Below are 19,889 nucleotides of genomic sequence, written 5' to 3' on the forward strand. Positions count from 1 at the left end.
ACCTGTGATTTAACTGCATGACATGATACAAGCCTTTCCTTCTGATTCATTTATTACATCCTCCTCAGAAAATGATATTTACACAGCCGGTCGACATCATGGCAGCAGGAATAAAACAGTGAATCAAATGTTTATTTCATCTGCAAATGTTAGCGTGCCATTACCAGATAACTAAATCTCATATCGTATTGTTTTTATGGTTTATATGTACAAGCTGTGAAAACACATTCCCTCTGGGATGAAAACAAAATGCCTCTTGCACCTTTATTGTGAGTTCTCGTATAGTTTCTATTAATGATGAGACTGCATTGAGGTTTACAACTGGCACTAAGCACAGCACTGAAGCTTTTCAATCGCCGACAGCACTTAGAAAAAGGAAGGTAGCTGTCAGCATGAGAGTTCACTTGACAAATCAATACCACATACAGCAAGATAAATGCTCATGTCTGCGTTTCAGGGAAAATGTGCTCTACCCTGAGCCAGAGTAGTCAAGAGTTTGCCATTTTATTATCATCATCATTATTATTATTATTATTATTATTATTATAAATAAATATGACTTGCATCTGTCACACATCAGAAGTGTTAAATGCCTCATTAATTTGACATTACATTGTTCTCAGGGTTAAAGGAAGGAAGGAAATTAAAGACCAGTGTTGCCATAGAACCAACATGAAATCTACAACGTGTGGATGCTGCATCTGGAAACCTTCCACCACGTTGTCCCGCCGACAACCATATAGGTGGTACAGACCTCCCTCGTCATGGCAACAGTAACAAACATACGATCACAATTCGGGGATGTTTGGGCACAAAAGAATGGCTCAGGAAAAACATGTGGTTTCGAAATAAAATAGGTAGTTCATGGGAAAAAAAAAAAAAAAAAAAAGCCCTTTGTCGTCATGGTAACACAGATAAACACCAGTCTACACAAACAGACAGGCATAAACATAGTTCACAAGGAAGAGTTGAAGCAGGAGTGCAGCTGCTGCTGTTTGGCTTATTCCTGCAACTTCACATAAATGACCTATTTATTATATTAGCTTTTATAATGTGAAAAATAGATCAAAAAGTTAGACTCTAATCTAAACTCCATTATTAGAGCGCTTTGCATTTGAGCTGCACAAGTAGAATTACGGGGGGCATCAAGGTTCATCTCGCTCAATGGGGAAAGGTTAAAAATCCATTTATGGTTGAAATATTGGTTGTGTCACTGAAAGCTGCAGTTCTCCTCCATTCGCCCCTCTGCCGCTGACCTTTTTCTACTGTCCGTGTGTCTGCTCCAGCAGAGAGAGTATTTTGGCCACAGTCCATCTCTTACCAAATGAGGCCAACTGAGGAAGTGAATCAATGTGTTTTTCCCCAAGTCATAGGAAACAGCTGTCATGCTGTCGTGCCGTACAGAGCTGGGCTGACTTAATGCCAGTGCCGACTGGGAGAATCTGCAGGGGTGAAGAGACCCCCCCCCACATCCCCTCAACCCCCTCCTTCAGTATCTGCTCGTACTAAAACCATCACCTGAGCGAATATCACTTGCCATGCTTCCCAGCTACACTCAAAGCACAGGGATGTAAACAAAGAGCCAGCTATCCTCCAGCAGGGCTCCTTCCTGCCACCACTGCTATATTTCAAAATAACGGCCCTAATTAAAAGAGTATCACTTTTAGGAGTCCTTGGATTGTTATAACTTTAGTTAAAAAAAAAAAAAAAATGTTGAAGGTTATGCTTGCAGGTGAACAATCTGAAGTGATGAAAGGGTTCATCTAAATGCAAAGACAGGAGCGGGAGTGGATAATGAAGTAATATCAGGGAGGGAATGAAATGCCTCAAAATAAAAATGAGAAGCTGAGAGGAGATGTTTCCATGCAAACCTTTAGCATATGTTTTATTAGCAGGACCTGACCTTATCTCACACAGATACTGCCAGCATGCATAATAGGAGAGGGACCCTTTGTGCCAAATGCGATGGGGCAGAGCCTTTACCACTCTCCTAGTACACCCCCCCCCTTCAAGCCACAGCTGTACACACATTTACAGACACTGTTGGATGCAGAAAAGCACACAAAGACACTCACCTTCCTTGTGTTCGCCACCGATGAAGAAGCTTTTTATTTACTTTGAGTCAGGAAGTGTTGTTTGTTGTGCCTGAAATTGCAACCAGACTTGGATCTTGCAAGACACATAATTTGGTTTTATTTTACCAGGAAGCAATAAAGTATATCGGTGAAATACCTCTATCAATCTTTAAAAAAAAAAAAAAAAAATGTATGCACAACAGCAAGCCCCTTGTAATTGCTTTAATTAGAGAAAGGGAGTGTGTGTCTTTGTTGTTGCAATCTGTATGTACAGTGTGTGCATGTGCAGAATATAGGATGAGCATCTGTGCAAAGCTCAGACAAGTGGAGGCTACCTGCTCCATATTCATGCCTTTCCCCATATGTGACCCACCACTGTAAACAAAGAATATTACCCACGAATACTCGGAGGCCTAATGAACACATACACATGATACTCGCAGTGTAATGAATCGATAGAACTTCCTATTTCATCAAATATTTAGCACGCTAATATTCCTGAGCGATTCAAAGAGAAAACAGCAGTGTGCAGAGTTTAACAGAAGACCTTTCTGGCCTCAGAGCCCAGCTGAACACATCCACTCATTACAAGAGGAATAGAAATTCTTGACTTAATGAAATATATTAAGTCCATCAATCATTCCCAGCCAGGTGGTTCAAATTACTGTAAAGCTAATATTTGCAGAGTTTTATGATAAAGATTTTGCAGCATCAGTGAAATGTGCAGTACATTTTTTAGACTTTGAAATCCCGTGTGCCATGATACAAAATGAAATATTTGAGGCACATCATCTCCAAACCATCAGCGTTCGACGCCATTAATCTTTAGAGGATGTGTATAAAGCCAACGTATGACTGCAACGGAGTCTAGGACACCAACAGAGCTTGACGGCATTGAAGGGTAGCGGCAGCTGCAATGCTCATGGAGACTGTAGTAATAGAAGAGCCTGCTGCCCCCCCCACACACACACACTTTCATTTTCTGGAGCTGAGGCAAACCAGCTGACAGGTTCTCATAGCTGACTGGAAACCTGTGGTACCCTCCGAGAGCTACAGCACCTTGAGAAAGTGGTAGACCACAGCTGCCACAGACACTGTACAACCTCCCACCCCCCCCGGTACCCATTTACTGGGACAGACTGCTTGTCAAGGCTCCCTACCAGGCTAGTTCCTCCCCAGAAAGACCGGATTCTAAAGAAATAGCTTGAACAGGCAGCGACAGTCCAACAGCATCCAACTATCTCTTACTTTCATCAATTCACTAAGTCATTTTGCATGGAAACTAATTGCGGTGCTACCCCTTGCCCTGTCCCAGCTGCAGTACAAATAGCTATTGGGCTCCCTCTATTGGCTTATAAGCATCAATCTGTATTCTGTTCAGCAGCAGGTTAAAGAGCATAAAGCCAGGTTTGAGTTTAAAAATGATTCTGCAAATAATCTTTTTTTTTTTTCCAGTCAGACATTCTTGATTAAATTAGTTGTGTCAGATTAAATGTCATGGAAAAAAAAAAAAATTCTGTGCCCCTGATAACGTTAACAAACATCTTTTCAAAGATTTCCATTTACAACTTTGAAAAATCTGCACATTTCAAAAGATGGAAACAGCAAATTTATCAGTTAAAAAAACAAAAACAAATGACTGAAGTGAGTAATGATAGATTACAGTTATTAAACAGCAGCAGATTCATCTTCTTTTGATGAACTCGTCACCTAATTGCTTCAGATAAGTTTTTCCCAGCCCATGAGGAGCAGCCCATCGATGCAAAACACAACCCATGCATCTTAAAAAAAAAAAAATGTTTGAAATCTCCTCCTCTTCCTGGCCATCACACCAGAAAGATGTCATGTCACATTCTAAATGACCTTTCCGCAGAAGAAGTCTGAAATGAATACCACCTTGAGTCTTAAACAAGATGACACAAACGGATCTTTATATCAGCCAGGCAACATGTGCACACGGCATCCCGGTCTAATTAGATAACACAATCCCCAATAATTTTCTTCTTTCATTATTGTTTCCAACGAGCCAACTTCTGAAACACATTCTCCCCGTGATGCATTATTCATGGACTAAAGTAGCAAAGCCCAAATCCATCCATCAACATCAGGGCCAAGTACATAAACAAAATTATTCACATAAAGTCAGCACTAAATCTTACTTTAGTCATTTAATGTGCAGCCTGTACCACAGGATCCTTATTATTCCTGTTTCAAAGAGGTTGTGGAGCAACTAATATGGATTTAGCCAATTTACCTGGAGCTCAAGGAACTCAATTCATTTTCTGGACAAGCACAGTAATAATGAAGAAACAGTATTGAATAAGGCTTTGCCTATAAAGTCTGTCCCGGCAGAGCTCAGTTCAGAGGGCTTATACATGCTGTAGCAGCAGAATCTAACTTCCTAAGCATTACAGTGAAGCCAAGGTTCTACTCATAACACTTCATGAAACAAACGTGCGCTGTGCGTCTATCTCACTGACGCCCGGTAAGGGATACCGGATTTCTGTTCAGTCTTCACTACGGCCACATCTCTCCTGACAGCAGACACACTTTATAAAGCAATGCTGCTGAAGTGTGCTTTACGCAGTGCTGTCACTCCAACTAATAAGATTATTTGCACTCTGCAAGGACCAAAAGAGCAAAATTCAAACGGCCAGTTGTAGGTCTTGACAAAAAAAGTCCATCTAGCAGGACGAGAGTACGAGTAGATTGGCCATCAGGGTGAGTATTTGATATTTATGACAGGTTACGAAGCCAGTATGTATCCGGGAGTGACCAAAATGGGTTTCTTTCATTTCTCAAGCCCAAGTGACCAATGAGCGAACTGAGTACATATTCATGGTAGCCATGTTCCTGTCTGGTCTAGACATTATACAACACCCATTATAGAGTCTTACATCCCAAACAAAGTGGTTTGCTGCTCTGTCAATAGCAAGCTGGCCACTGGAGGAGCTGCCGACATTTCAGGTGGGACATATGTTGACCCCAACATGCATCCTTTGAATTATTTATGACATATGTATGCGTGGAGAACCAGTAGGAGGGGAGCAGAGAGAGGCGTTGGTAGACTTCATAAATAATTGGACTTGGAAAGGTTATATTTAGCATCAGCTGGACGGAGGAAGATCTATGTACTTGGCAGGAGCACTGTGGTAGCCATAACCAGGACGACACCAGCTATATCCATGCTGATCCATGTTTCTGCTCTGAACTAACCAGAAATTTCCATCTGATTTCAGAGAGCAATGAACGACTGCTGATTATGCCAGATTCAAATACATTCGTTTCTCTGGAATCAAAGAACACACACACGAACACTTCAGTAATCAAGCTGATAATAAAAAAAACTAAAATATACTGAATATTTGACAGAAATCCATAAAAAGACTCACATGACTGAACTATTTTAGAACAAATTGAGATGGCGTAATCTCAGAGTTAATTATTTCACTATATTCTGAGCACTGGAAGAAGCCACTTGGGAACCTTTTGCTCAACTGGCCTCATTTATAAGCAACTCAAACCTGGCTCATTTATCAGTGGAAATTATTCAATGGTGCATGCCTCATTAATACGCAAACAGACGACTGCATTTACTTTGTTTGCAGGGTAGCACCAGAACACTTAACACCGTTTCCAGCAGTACATAGCTATATGGTCAGTACGCACTTTATCTGACTAATAAAATGGCTTAGTCCTCCTGGCCGTGCTGCCAGATGTATTTGTTTAATTATGGGTCACATTCTCCATCAAGTTGAGCCAACAACAGAGCTAAATCCTCTTTGAAGGCTCAAAAATGAAATTTTTGAAGCAGGCTTTATTATTTTTCATAATGACATAATAAATTAAAAAGGCAGACGGACATGCAGCCATCCCAAACACTTTTCCTTGTTTGACCTTTCCTGCCAGAGAGAGGATGGTCTTATTCAAGAAGTGGAAGGACAGGAGCTGATGGAGCGGCGTCTTTAATGAGGTATGCTGGAGCTGTTGTCTCTGCTTTTAATTAGACAATTATGCACACCCCTACGGAAGAGGGAGCATTCGGGGTCACATGGGAAGTGGGGGGGTGATGCCACAGTGCCACCCTGTCACATACAGGAGTAAGGAGGGTAAATCACAGGTGAGTCCCTCTGGGGCCAGCACAGGCCCCTCTCTCCATTTGGGAGCCATTATAGGCTCATCCTATTTAAATTCAGTTCCACTGTCTTGGTCCATTTTCATTCTGTTTTTGATTAGCCTGGCAGTTACCATCCCACAAAGACACTTGGAGACACCAACACTGCTGCAGTCCGATGGAGCCAAGTGGCTCTTGCTGGACATTTGAGCGCCACGGCAGACACAGACGACGAGAAAAAATAAAAAATAAAAAAAATGAATTAAAAAATAAAAAATAAAAAGATGTTGACTGAGAAACCGATTTCCAAGTAAACAAAGACTTCTGCAAGCATGATATTTGAAGCTGTGGCAAGATTTCATTCCACCAGTGCCTCATTTTGCACCAGAGAGTTGTAATTATGGATTCACTGCCATCTGCTATCCACGCCTATCTCTGCCCATTCTTCAGCGGTGCCAAAGCAGGCTTCAGTTTCTTCCATGGTGCATTGCTCTAACCTCATGTCTGCCATCCCAGTGGATGTGTCACTACACTACATGCTCAGATGGGCAAAACCAAAAGCACAACACATTAGGTCTAAGATACACAGTGAGGTGGAGGTTGACGGAACATGGATCTCCTTTAAAACGGGGTGACCATAAGTCACATTGATGAACAGCCTGAAATCTCAGCGACTGATGAGAAGAAATTCATTTTGGTGATGTATGGGACATTTCAGAGGGCAGTATTATTTGTACATATGTCAGCACAACTGAATGTCTCCAATTTCCTTTGTTCTGTCTTTTTGCGTCTAAAGGGAATAAATGAGGGAATCAGCATAGCCGGGAAACTATATTACTACCGTTTTATACTTAAGAAAATTAAAAAAAATTATAAATAAATAAAAAAATGTTGAGACCTAGAAGAGCAACACTATCTTCATTTCTGCCCATTATATTTGCTGTTCTGGGATATTTCTTGGCCAAGGGCAATAAATTCCTGCCATCTCAACAGACCCTGTTACCTTGAAATACACCTGTCCTAGTTGTTTTCAGTTCTTATGCCAAGATAACAATGCTAGCTTTGATAGAGGCAGGAGCAGTAACTATCAACTTCTTGTGCAAACAAATGATTTCTCAAAATCTTGATCTAATTGATTTACAGTGCATGTGGTCCCTTTGTAGTAAGCCAGTTTAATAAATAACATTTTCTGCTACTGCATGTTCACAGTCTTTTTTGGGGGGGGGGGCAGAAATCACAGCTGCAACTTCCCAGGTTAACCATAAATCATCATCAGCATCCAATCGTACCCTGCACATATTCATATGCAATTCAGAAAATGAGCAACATTTCCCAGGGAGGTAGTCGCCCAGTGGAGGGCCACACTCTACATCATTTTTCACCGCAACAAGCGCATTTAGAGAATAACAGAGAGAAGAAGGAAAACCACTGCCCTGAGCACCATCACCACCATCCTCCTCCTCATCAATAGAATGAAAAGCACTCACTATGTAATGACTAGGAGATGCTCTGTGGTAATTAGTCCATTGTTGCCATCAGTCCAGCCACAGTTCAGACCTAAGACTGATGATAGTGGTCAACAACTGTCTGTCCATAAGTGAGCAACGGCAGACTGCAAGGATCTGCTCTCTCGGGTAAAAACATACGGTCTGGAACTAGGTCCATGTGTCAGAGCTTCAGCCTGCTGGCATAAAACATACATCTTTAAGCAGACACAGCGGTGCTGGTGTCAGTTGGCTGGAGCATTATGGCGATACTCATCAGGAAGAAATACAGCAGCTGTTTCCCACCCCTCACCCCCAGGACAACAAACTATTTCAAACTGAGATATTGCCTTGACAAATAGTCATGGGTGCAAAACGGCTGTGTTCAATTTAAAGATGGGTCCCTCTCATCGCTTCAATTAAAGTTAAAAGAAGTTCCTGTAGGTATTGTAATGTCTAGTGAGTGGCACACAGCTGTTCAGAAAGAGTCTGGGACCATGTTTTTCCTCTTGACAATTAGAAAAAAAACTAATGCAACACAGTCTTCAGCAATTTAAGAGAAGCTTGATTGAATTAAATGTTTAGGGTCCTTCTTTACCTCCTGCACCCCCCAGCTGATATGAACATGGACTTTGCTTGGTGTGCACAGTTGTATCAATGTTTCCCATGTGACAATACCTGGGCAGTATCAACCCCCCCCTCCCTCCCTCCCTCCAATTTCTCCAACTAGATCAGTAAATTTAGTAAACACTTACCTTTCAAAATCCACCAGGACACAGGTTTCTCCACTGGCTCCTGTGGTAGGTATGAAAACCATTTGCTCCACACTCATTTTCTCAGACCTATTTTCAAATTACAATCCTCCAAAACGGGTCAACAATGTCCTCTATCAGTTTCTACACAGGACAGTGTTGCAGTTAAAACAAGAAACCAACAAGAGCAGTGGTTAGGCCTCACTTTACACACCAACACCCAGCAGCTAAGGGCTGTGTGTGGTGACTGCTGAGGGCTGGACAGGCTCTGCTTCAATTAAGATTCACAGCTGTTGGGGCCAGTAATTATCCTGGGCTGAGAATGTTTGGCTTTCCAACTGAGGCACCAGGCACCATAGTGGTTGGTGTTGCTGCTTTTCACCAAGGAGATTGTGGGCGCGATTCCCATGCCTTGGGAAGTCTGTGTAGAGTTTGAATGTTTTCCCCGTCCCTGCATGGGTTTTCTTCCACAGTCCAAAAACATGCACATGTGGGTCAGTTGGTGACTCTAGAACGCCAACAGGCATGAGTGTCTCTTTTTTTGGCCCTGCGATGGCCTGGCGACCCGTCCAGGGTGTACACCACACTTGCTTTGAACTGGGATTGGCTCCAGCAACCCTCACGACTGTGACGGATAAGTGATTGGGGGTTCCCAACTGAATCCTTCTTCAGTATTTTAGACGCTGAACCTTCCTAAATGTGGCAGGGAAGGTTGATTGCACAGCGTGCTTTAAGACAACAGAGGATTTGTTTTGCCTGTGTGACATGATCCAACACCAGTGGAAATCATTCTATGGTTGTCTGACTGTCTCAAACACTGTAGGGCACATCCTATTCACTGCATTAAAAATTCATTCTCTCACCTAATAAATGTATCTCTATAAATGTGAAAACTAAAACCTTCCTGTGCCTGTTCTGGTCCCTATTGCCTGTTTTTGATTCATCATTTTTTATGTATCAACTCAATTTGTCAGAATGTTTTATTCATAAAGTTAGTTTTAAAAAAGTGAAAGGTTCCCTCTGCAGCACTGTCATTTTCTCCTAAAACCGTGTGAATTCTCCTTTCTTTGCCCTCAAGACACTGGCCCTTGATGTCAAAGGCTGGGAAAAGAGATTACATTGACTTTTCAAACAACCCGACCTCCTGCACCGTTTGTAAAACATCAAAACAACTGTAACTATTTTAGCTCAAACGGTCCCCTTAAATGTGAATGTCACCTTATGTGAAACGTTAATGGTCACATAAACAATATTTTACATTCAGAAGGTTATTGCTGTGTGAGAGGCATCCTCATGTGTGGCACACGGCTGCAGATGCAGGGGTTCCAAGGTTCTTCTGTTCAGGAGCTGGCTATAGGAAACAATGACCACATTTCTTATTGGTTTTGTTCGGAGTACATGGTCATCTACCAGTGCTGCATTATGAAGACTACTAGGACCATTGTCTCAAAAACATGCCATATTCTCATTACAGAAACCCCTCACCCCCCCCCCCCCCCCCCCCGCCCGTCCACGACAGGCTGTGATTCAGGGGAAAGCAACCAGCTGTAGGAATTGTACCCTCCCCTCTCCTCCTAGAAGAGAAAAAACAGCCCAATCAACAGCAAACCACTCTTCCATGACATCAACCCCAGGATCTGGTGACTATCCAGCTCAAAAATGATTAGAAAGCGACTGTAAGCAGGAAAATGTTATTAGATGTTCCCTAATAAAACAGTTTTATTGTAAGTTTTATCTTCTTTTATTATAGGTGATGTCTGGTGCCTTATGTTTTATATGTCTGATGCTGAAGTCTGCGCGCGTGTTCTCTGTCGAAGCTGACTGCATTTTTTTGTCTCTTTTCACATGGGGACAATACAGCTAAGCAGCCGTTGGGAAGAGGAGATGACATTTTTTATCAGCTGTATTAAAATAGTGCTTCTCTGGGTACGAGCTGGCAAAACATTTGCACTAATGGCATTAGTGTCATCCTTCAACAAGGAGATTAGAGTTAGATGAAATTGTGATCACCAGTTTCTACTACGTGTGATCCAGCAAGATTTATGCCTGCAAGGAAAATTATAGATGTCTTCAGCATATTTTTTCTTTTTATGAATTCACAGTTCAGCCTAATAAATTACTTGACACTTTGCATTTTGACTGGGATTTAAAACATCGTTGTGGGTCTTAACTCCGAGCTCATGTAAAGTTTTGCCTTCCATGTCTGTGGAAAATTGAAACTGCAAAACTGTTAGATTTATGATTATGTTCCATGATCAAAGTTCACATTAAAAAGCACCTACTTCCATGTTAAATCATTTTAATTTGGCTGAAATCGAAAAAGAGTGCTAATATATACTTTTTTTTTCCCCCTGACAGGTTGGTTTTAATGCCCAACAGGACCGGCTCCATATAAAGACTAAATCCAGCTGGAATCACGTGTATATGAAAGCATCAGCGTCCTCTTGGAGTGCACAATGTTGTTATTCCGCTCACGTATGTTTCACAGATTCATGTCCCACAGGCTTTGTGTTGGATACTTAGTACTGTAGTTTCTGGGTTTGCAGTGTTATTTGGAGCATTAATATAGACCACACACACACGTACATTATTTACCAGCGCTGGGAAGAGCTGCAGGATAAACTGAGAAATTATGAATGTCATGCCATCAAATCAATCACAAACATACACACACACACACACACACACACACACACACACACACACACACACATCAGCACATGCATACAAAATCACATACCAATACACAAAGGCACTTATCCACTTTTTATGAAAATAATTAACAATCAAAAATGGATATGTTTGAGATTGGACCAAACTTTCGTTGCATATGAAGTTCTGCATTGATGAATAACAATAAATTCAGACATGATGAAAAACTTTAGTTTGTTTATCTTGCAGTGCGGCTTTATGCAATATGCAGCACTTTCACAATAATTCATGAGGGGCTCTGTTTAATCCATTTTCAGCAAAGCACCATATGGCAATGGGTGTGCACACATACACAGGGCAGTGGGGCCTGTTAGTTCATCTCCAGGCTCCATGGATTTGTGTTGATTTTTTTTCTCTGCTCATGCCTCAAGGTCATGGTTCTCTGTGTCTCTGCACGGCTTTGCGATTCCTGCTGCACACTACATTCTCACTCAAGGCCATGCTGTCTCAGCTTTCTGTCCCACAATCGGCAAATCCTGCCCTTGCCCCCTTGACCTCCCAAAGCTCAACCTGTCAACCCATGCATCCCCAGAACCCTGCTACAATGCAGCATGGAAGGACCGGTGGCAGAGAAGATAAAAATACGGAGGAGAAAGGCAGCGGGAAATTAGAGGGAAAATAAGAAAGGCCGGCTGTAGAGCAAAAGACAGAAAACAATTTAGAGCAGTTAGAATGGGGAGAAGCCAAAGCGCTCAAGATTGAAAGGCCTCCTCCTCTAATTTACACCGTATTCATCACCTCAGAGGGCAGACACTCCCATATCACTTTCCATTCACTTCTTCACCCTTGGTTGCAGGTCAAAGGAAAAGGCAATTTCCCCTCAGCCCTTGTATTAGATTCTTCCATTCCTCATGGATAAACTGTACTTTTGAAATGTGCAGAAGGCAGAGCATTCATCACCAAACCAGCCCCCCCACCCCCCCACCCGGCCCATGCCTTCTCCTGCTTTTCTGTGCAGGAAAAGCTGGAAGAAGCAAACATGTCTGATTAATAACTTTCTCCTTGTGCAGTTAAAGATCACTCGGCGGAGCCCCTGTCAGTCAGAGGGGCAGTGTTGGGCTCTCTGCCCAACTAATTCGCTTACTGAGCACTGGGCAGGATGCCCACCTACTGAAGATGCAGAGCAGACTGTCTCGGCCTGTCAGACTTTTATCGTGGAGATCCACCATGCTGGGTCTGCCAGTGAAGACACCAGGAGTATGTTACAAATCCACTCATGAGCTCCACTCTTGGGGGCTCACACATCTTGAGGTGGGAGCAGAGCTGAAATTAGGGCAAATGAAAGTCAACAGGACCGGGCAATGCATTTTAAAACAGATGCCAGTACAGACTGATGTACATTTATGAAGGAAAACAAGGGTACAGTGCATCTTGTATCGTTTAAGCTATTAATGTAAAGAAATAAAGACGTGTAAAAACAACTCATTTGCATCCTGTCAATGTGGGCGCCAGCATGCCACAAAAGCAAGAACAAACATACGTGTGCAAATATAGATATAGTTCTTCCAAAGCAAATTTCCATTTCTTGCACACACACTGAATTCCCCTCTAAAACTTCACTTCCACTTCACAGAGAGGGAGGGAGAGGCAGGAGGGCTGGAGGTAGATGGATGATGATTATTCAGCCACGCTCTCTCTTCTCTTTCTGCTCTCACCATTGATCCTGTCCCATCAGAGAGCCTATAAATATTAATAAGGAGGCTTTGTTTTAGCAACCTGTGTGAAGATCAGAGTGCAGAACAATAGAAGTATCTGGACATGCTTTATTTTTTTTTAGTTATTTTTTTTGCAGGCAGACAGACAGGCAACCTGCAGAGTGTCCTTGGGGGAGGGGAGCCTCGGGGGGGGGGGCAGCCCTCAGCCTAGTGCCTCGGGCTCAGTGCGTTCATGTCAAGGGCAGCTCAAGGGGAACTGCTGCTGGGAGAGACCTGAATCGGGTTCAAAATCCTTTCACAGACTTGCAGTCAATAAAATTATGGACATCTGACATCTTTCACACCTTTCTGTAATCAGTTTACCATAATGACCAATTAAGCAACAGTTAAAATGATTCTCTCATTTAGATACTAAATATTTCTCAGACTCTATTTGCAGTTTCTTTAAAATGGTCAGTTCACCATAATTACACACCCATGAAAAAACATTTTCCCACTTACTGATAAATATATTGTGCCACACAAATAGTTTTGATTTTCAAGAAATCATTTAAGGAATTGTACATTTTGGCTCAGTGGAAGAATTGGTTTAGAAGACTAACACTACTCTAATGTCCACAAAATATTGAGCTACGTTCTAAAAGCTCATGTAACACACTGTATGTTTGTGTAGTGTTCACTGTTATTTTATATTATATTCTGTCGCTGAGTCCAAGAAATTCTTCCTCAAGTCCGAGAATCATGCTGTGGCCCGAGAAAGTCCGAGAAATTGTGACTTCATAAATATAGTAGAATACCATCAATAGGCTGGTATAAATCTTTATCTTTAAGACTTGACTAACAAAACCAGAATGATCTATGTGGGTTGATGCCACCAAAGGTTAGTGAGAGAAAAGGTTTTATTTGGTTTGAGTGAACTGACCCTTTAACTCAATTACAACGAAAACATAAAGCGGTGAAATAGGTAAAATATGAGCCTTGATGGATTTGACCCCCCCTTCACCGTCTCCAATTGTTGTTTAGTGTCTTAGAATAATACGTGTTTGTGTGTTACCTGACCTCCATTTTCCCATCCTGACCTGGCTGATAGTGTGAGTGTGGGGTCACCGCGTCCCACCAGTTGGTTAAACGTTTTAATGTCGTACCTGACATCATTGTGTTCACAAACCAGAGTCCTCCCTCTGATGGTGCAGACAGTGATGGAAGGCTTGATAAGGTTGCAAAAAATTATCCAGATGAAAGCAAGACATTGGTTTGACCCAGGACGAAGAGACAGAGGGAGACAGAAGGAGGGGTGAGGTGTTGATGATGGGGCAGGGGGGCAGGGTGGAGGTGTGGGGGCACAATAGATCCCTCTGGCTGATGGGAGTCTTTGATTTACAGCAGATGTTGGCCAACTCTTTTTCAATCTAGAAACAATACGTGTGACATGGGGCCCATTTCTAGAAGGGGACAAATCGATGATACAGATTGGGGTGGATTTTATGAGAAGTTGGACTGTGGGGGGAGTGACTGATCCAAAGAGCCATCCAAGCTGATCCACAGAGCGCACCACTGCCTTGGTGATGTGTGGATGCAAAGGGAAAATGGCCGGTGTACGTCTAATCACAGATTGAGCCTGCCATGTATTATCCGTACAGTGACATCACACAACTAACTACGTGTGAGGACACTGTTTATTATTTGGAACTTTTCTTCCTTTCACCTTGAGCCCTCTTTTTTCTTTCTATCAAAGATTTCAAAGACTCAGACCTGAGCATTTGATTTTCTGAAAAATCCCCAAAAAACCCTGAAGGTGATCCCAAAGACACTTAAAGCATCTTGCAGCAATATGCCACTTTGTTGTTATTTTGCAGGAAGACTAAAAAATATGGAAGCTTTCACTTCACGTGGCCCACCATTTTTGTTTGTATTGGATTGAAAAAGGTGCAAATCAATAGGGGAACAAAAATCCCTTTATTCTTGTGCATCAAACCGATTGTTTTTGTTTTTGTTTTTATCCTTCACCTGATTAGGAGTGAGGGAGGAATTTGTGAACACTGTCAGAACAGCAGTAAGTGTTGTGAAATGACTTTTTGGGTTTTTCAAAGATCACCAGCTATTCAATTGCACGTTTCTTCAGAAAACTGGATGTTGAGTTCTGTAACTTGAATGCAATGTCCATGAGAGGCAGAATGGCAGCTAGGTTAAGAATTGCTCTTTCAGTAGGGTTGTGTGTGTGCATGGAGGGGTCTCCTTGTTTGTCATGGTAATCATTCAGTTGTGATTGCTTAGTTTCCGTACTTCTCCCGTTTTGGTATTGACTTCACTTTGGAATGGCTATTGCAAATGCAGATTGATAATAATCTATTCCTTAGAAACTGTGTTATTATTTCTCCTTTTCCTTCTTTTCCTTGTGTTGCTTAACAACAAATTACTGCCATGTTAAATGTTGCACTATCACCCTCTACTATTCACCATAAAAGGTTAGGTAGCCCAGTGACATTAGAGGCTTAAATGCACTGCAGTGGAGGGACGCAGTCACTCGAGAGAGAACATTTTTGATTTAAGACACCATTTCCTCTCATGTAAATTTGCAATCAGAATGGGGCGTGTCGACTTCAAGTTCAAAATGTAAAAAAAAAAAAAAAAGGCAGGGAAGGAATGAAGAGTCCTGCGGCATATTTGATGAATTTTGCCTCTCATATTTCAAAGCAAGCTTGTTTTTAATGTTATGAATCATCGGCAGGACTCACATGATGAGCTAAGATTTATTCATGTGCTGAAACGAAAGAATGCTGCCTTGATTTTTTACTCAGACAGATGTGAAAGACAATAGCAGTGGGAGGAAATAATCAGGGCTCATAATCAGTCGGTGTGCTACGAGAGAGAAGGGAGCTGAAGCCTTAAATCAACAGCTGAAATTAAGAACAGTGGGGCGTGCTGTTCATGGTGAACCTGCCCAAGAGTTTGTCAAATGTTGTGATGTGAATCCTGCAGGGCAGGAGGTGGCAAAAAGCTATGCATCTTGATACCAAGATTTCAATTCCGAGAGCTGAATCAAGAAGAAAGATGAGCAGCTCAGATTCAAAAGACGGCAGACGATAAAGAAAGAAATGAGCGACAGCATGTCCTCCGCTGTCGTTCAGACCGACAGGTCACGACAGCCATCAGAAGACTGACTGTGCAGCAGCACATATACACTTGATTGGTTTGACTAGATGAGGGCTTTTTTCTGCTCCCACTTATAGCCCTTTTGAAAGAACCAACAAGGTGTGCACTTGCATGTCATTGGTTGAAAGCCACTTGAGTCTCTGGTATGACCTGTAAACAGGTTTCTCTGCAGCCGAGCAGGCGATGCACCAGTGTCGCCTGTCTGCAACAGTGCCAGCCAAGCGTCGCCCATGTCACGCTCCCATAGCTCAATTTAAATGGAAATTGGATGAACTGCTTGGAAGCGATCCAGCCATCCAGAACAATTAACCCATATTACTGGCAGGCCTTGAAGGAATAATTTGACTTTGAATGAGAATGGGCATTTAAAACTTCTGGAAATAAAATATCCTCGAGTGAGGAAAAGATCCTGAATGCTGCCTTTAAATGCCACATTTGAAATGATTCCAGCAGCTAGAATCCGAAGCTTCCTCCAATATTCAAGAACATTTTAAGAAAATGCAATGCTTATTTCCACAACTTGGTGTCATTTGAGACATACAATAATACAATAATACAATTGCATTCAATTCGTTTCTATTACTGCAAAACTGATAGATAGATTTAAACCAGATGTACTCTGCAGCTTTGGGCTGGTCCAGACAAAAGATGACCAACAGGAATGAGAAACAAATCTTATCACATTCATCTCGCAGTGTGACTAGCGCTAGGACCTGTAGGCCAACACGCTAACCAATAGGAATGCAGCAACAAATGATGTATTCATTGTTCGCCACAGTAGTGCAGATGGATGGATAGTGCTGATGATATTTTCTCTTGTATATTGCAGCACTGCATTCCAGCCAATTCAGTAGGTGGTCTGAGCGTATTTTACATAATTATTAATTCTATATATCATAAGTACAATTGGAGATGTAAATGTTTAAGGAGTAGGTCGCCAGCATACCTCATAAGCTATTTCCTGAAATAGCCTAAAGAGAAATGTTGTTGAAACAGGAGTTAAAAGTGAATTGGGAATATTTTCAGTCATGGATGAATTTACATTTGGTGCTTGATTTAGTAGAGGGGGTGGTCATAATAAACTACAGTCCCCATGTTAATGGTCATGAAGAAACATGTCAGGAAACACATTTCTGTGTTTCTGGACAGCAATAACAGTTAGTGAACAGGTTATGTAGACCGTAACTGGATTTCTCTTCTAAGGTTAAGTGTTAAAACGGAGCACTCAGTTGTGTACAAGCATGTACACTGAAACATTCAACCACAACCAATAGACAAAACTATTTATAATCAATAAACAAAATGAAAATAAGCATCTAAGGACTGACAGAGAAACGCAATATGTGGACATAAGAGTTCCACGTAAGCTATTGTTAGCTCATCTACGGTGAAAAGTGGAACATGGCACAAACTCACTGCAAAAGGGTCACTTCTGTCAAATTCAGTCAAACATACAATTCATCTTTATTTTCTGGGGTTGTCAGGTGCCGGCTCTCAGGCTGATATCTCACTACAAGGTCCAGAAAACTGTCAGAAAGCTGAAATACTATTGGAGGAATAAGTAAGCGGCTGAGCTTTTTGTGATTTGGGCGAACTGGCTCTTGATGTGTGCTGTGGAGACAAAACGGAGTGGCTGTTAGGAATAGAGATCGTCCAGTGATTGCTCTGAGTGAGCTCGAACATGAAAGCATGAGGCCTACTTTTTTTTTTTTTTTTTTTTTTTTTTTAGCAAAGAGTAATTTGATATTTGAAATCTGGTTCACATCACTCTGTCTGTACTTAGGGGGGAAAAATCATTTTGGATCTACTAAATATGAGCCTGGCTGACCTTTTCTTGCTCTTCTGTGTACTGACGTTTTGTGTTTGGAAAATGTTCCCAGATTGCTCACAAATTACATAGAATCGGACTCCAAATGTGAGCATGATCATCTGCATAAGATGACAATTCTTGAATGGTTTACATCCTCACAGACACAAAAACACAGAGAACTTTGGAACAACAAATGAGCCCAAACCATTGTTGACTAAAAACAGTGTTTAGACTTTAAGAGCTGCTTTGTCTGCCTGCGGTGTTGACAGGAGAGAATTAAAAGAAAGGCAAAGCAGCAGAAATCAGAGCAGTGTATGCAGGGGACTGAGGCACAGTGGACTGTTGAGTCGGTCGGGTAATGCGTTAAATTGTGTCTGCTGCACAGCTTATAAATTGCAGGGCTGGCAGTATTTATCTATGTCTCAGACAATCCTGCTGGGAGATGGGAACAGTGCAATGAGAATCAACAGCCGGCTTCTCCATCCCTCAGCTCCCTGTCAGGTCATTTCAATCCCCTAACCCCTCCTTTCAAAGGCAACATGTGAGGAGAAACTGATAAATATAAAGCAAGTTGCCCCCCCCCGCATTTCGCTAGAATTTCTGGAGTCATTTTAACATATTTTTCGTCAAAACTTGAAGCAAAATCAACTAAGCTGCCTCTCTTGCTCTATTTATTCCTCTTTTAAGCCACTTCCTGTCCATCAGGACTACACTGAAGGCCATCAGCTCAAATCCTCCATTGCATTTCCACTCTCACTTTGCATATTTCACCTTTCAAATCAGGGGTTTTCACTCTCTGAAAACACTCTGACGGAACGGCTGCTCTGTTATTTTTAGCCTCCCATTGTAGACCATTGGCCTTTGGCTTTGTCTCTAACCGTCAGACCTTGTTACCACATCTCCAAAGGATAGAATAGAGGGAGCAGACATGGGGCAAGAGGAAAAGGGTGGATGGAGAAAAGGCGACGGGAACACAGGGAGGCAACAATAACACACAATTTCAGGCTTCATTGTAATTCTGCACTCATCTCAGTCCCAAGTGACAAGCAGCTAGCCGCCCTGGATTCTAATCATTCCTGTTGTCAGATCGCTACCCCAAGTGAGATGGAGTTGATTGCTTGAACAAATTTGCAAAGTAACGACGCAATTTGTTGCAATATGCCTTGGGAGGGTTTGAGCCGTCAGATTGGTGGGGTCTGTGGTCTTCTCAGAGAGACTTGGCTACAAGTAAAGTGATCTCACACTGTTAATCATGACACCTACAGGACAATATTGTTTGATACCTTCCAACAAGAAGACACGCAACAGCTAACAGTTGTTGTTTTTTTTTTTTTTTTGTTTGTTTTTTGCAAGATCCCTAGGAAAGGGGCTCATTTGTTTTCTTGCCAAAAGTAAGATGAGGAGCTTGATTACAATGCCAAGTTATGTTTTTTTTTTTCTGAGCTTTCTCTGGAAAATCACAATTTGTTGTTTTCGTACTTCAGCTTTAGTATGGCTTAAAGAAACAAAATGCTCCATGCTAATTAATGGGCTTCAGAAATTCTTACTTGCATCTTGGTTTGTTTGTTTTTTTTTTTTTTCAATCTTCAGAAAAGGCCAAACTAGCTAAGGCAACCAGTTGCCGTAGCTCCATATTTGACAAACAGGTTTTGGAGCAATTGTCTCGTCTGATTCTCTCCAAGAAAGTGAGGAAGTCCATCAGCCACAATGTCAAAGTATTGATTTAGAGCTTAGGAGACTAATACTTTACTATTTGCTACGAGTCTGAAGTCTGAAAAAAGACTAGACATTCAAAGCACTGTATCTCTGCCAACCTCTACAACACTTCTGAGAATGTTTGATCGGTTTGTATAATGAGACCTGTCATTTTCCACTAACTCCACTCTGTGAACGTTCCAGCCTGACAAACCCCAATCATCACATAGTATGAATATAAATTGGTCGCTGTCTTTCATCTCAAGTCTAGTGATTTCAGGGTCCAGGGACATGGTTGTGCACCAAATATAAAGACCATCCATATCCACTGTGACGGTTGCTATTCATCATCGCAATTATTCTGTTATGGAATTTGACAAATTTTAATAGCAATGAATTATTGGTGAGAGAGAGAGAGAGAGTGAGAGAGAGAGAGAGA

The sequence above is a fragment of the Echeneis naucrates genome, chromosome 13, assembly GCF_900963305.1.
Source record: "Echeneis naucrates chromosome 13, fEcheNa1.1, whole genome shotgun sequence".
Classification (NCBI taxonomy): Eukaryota; Metazoa; Chordata; class Actinopteri; order Carangiformes; family Echeneidae; genus Echeneis; species Echeneis naucrates.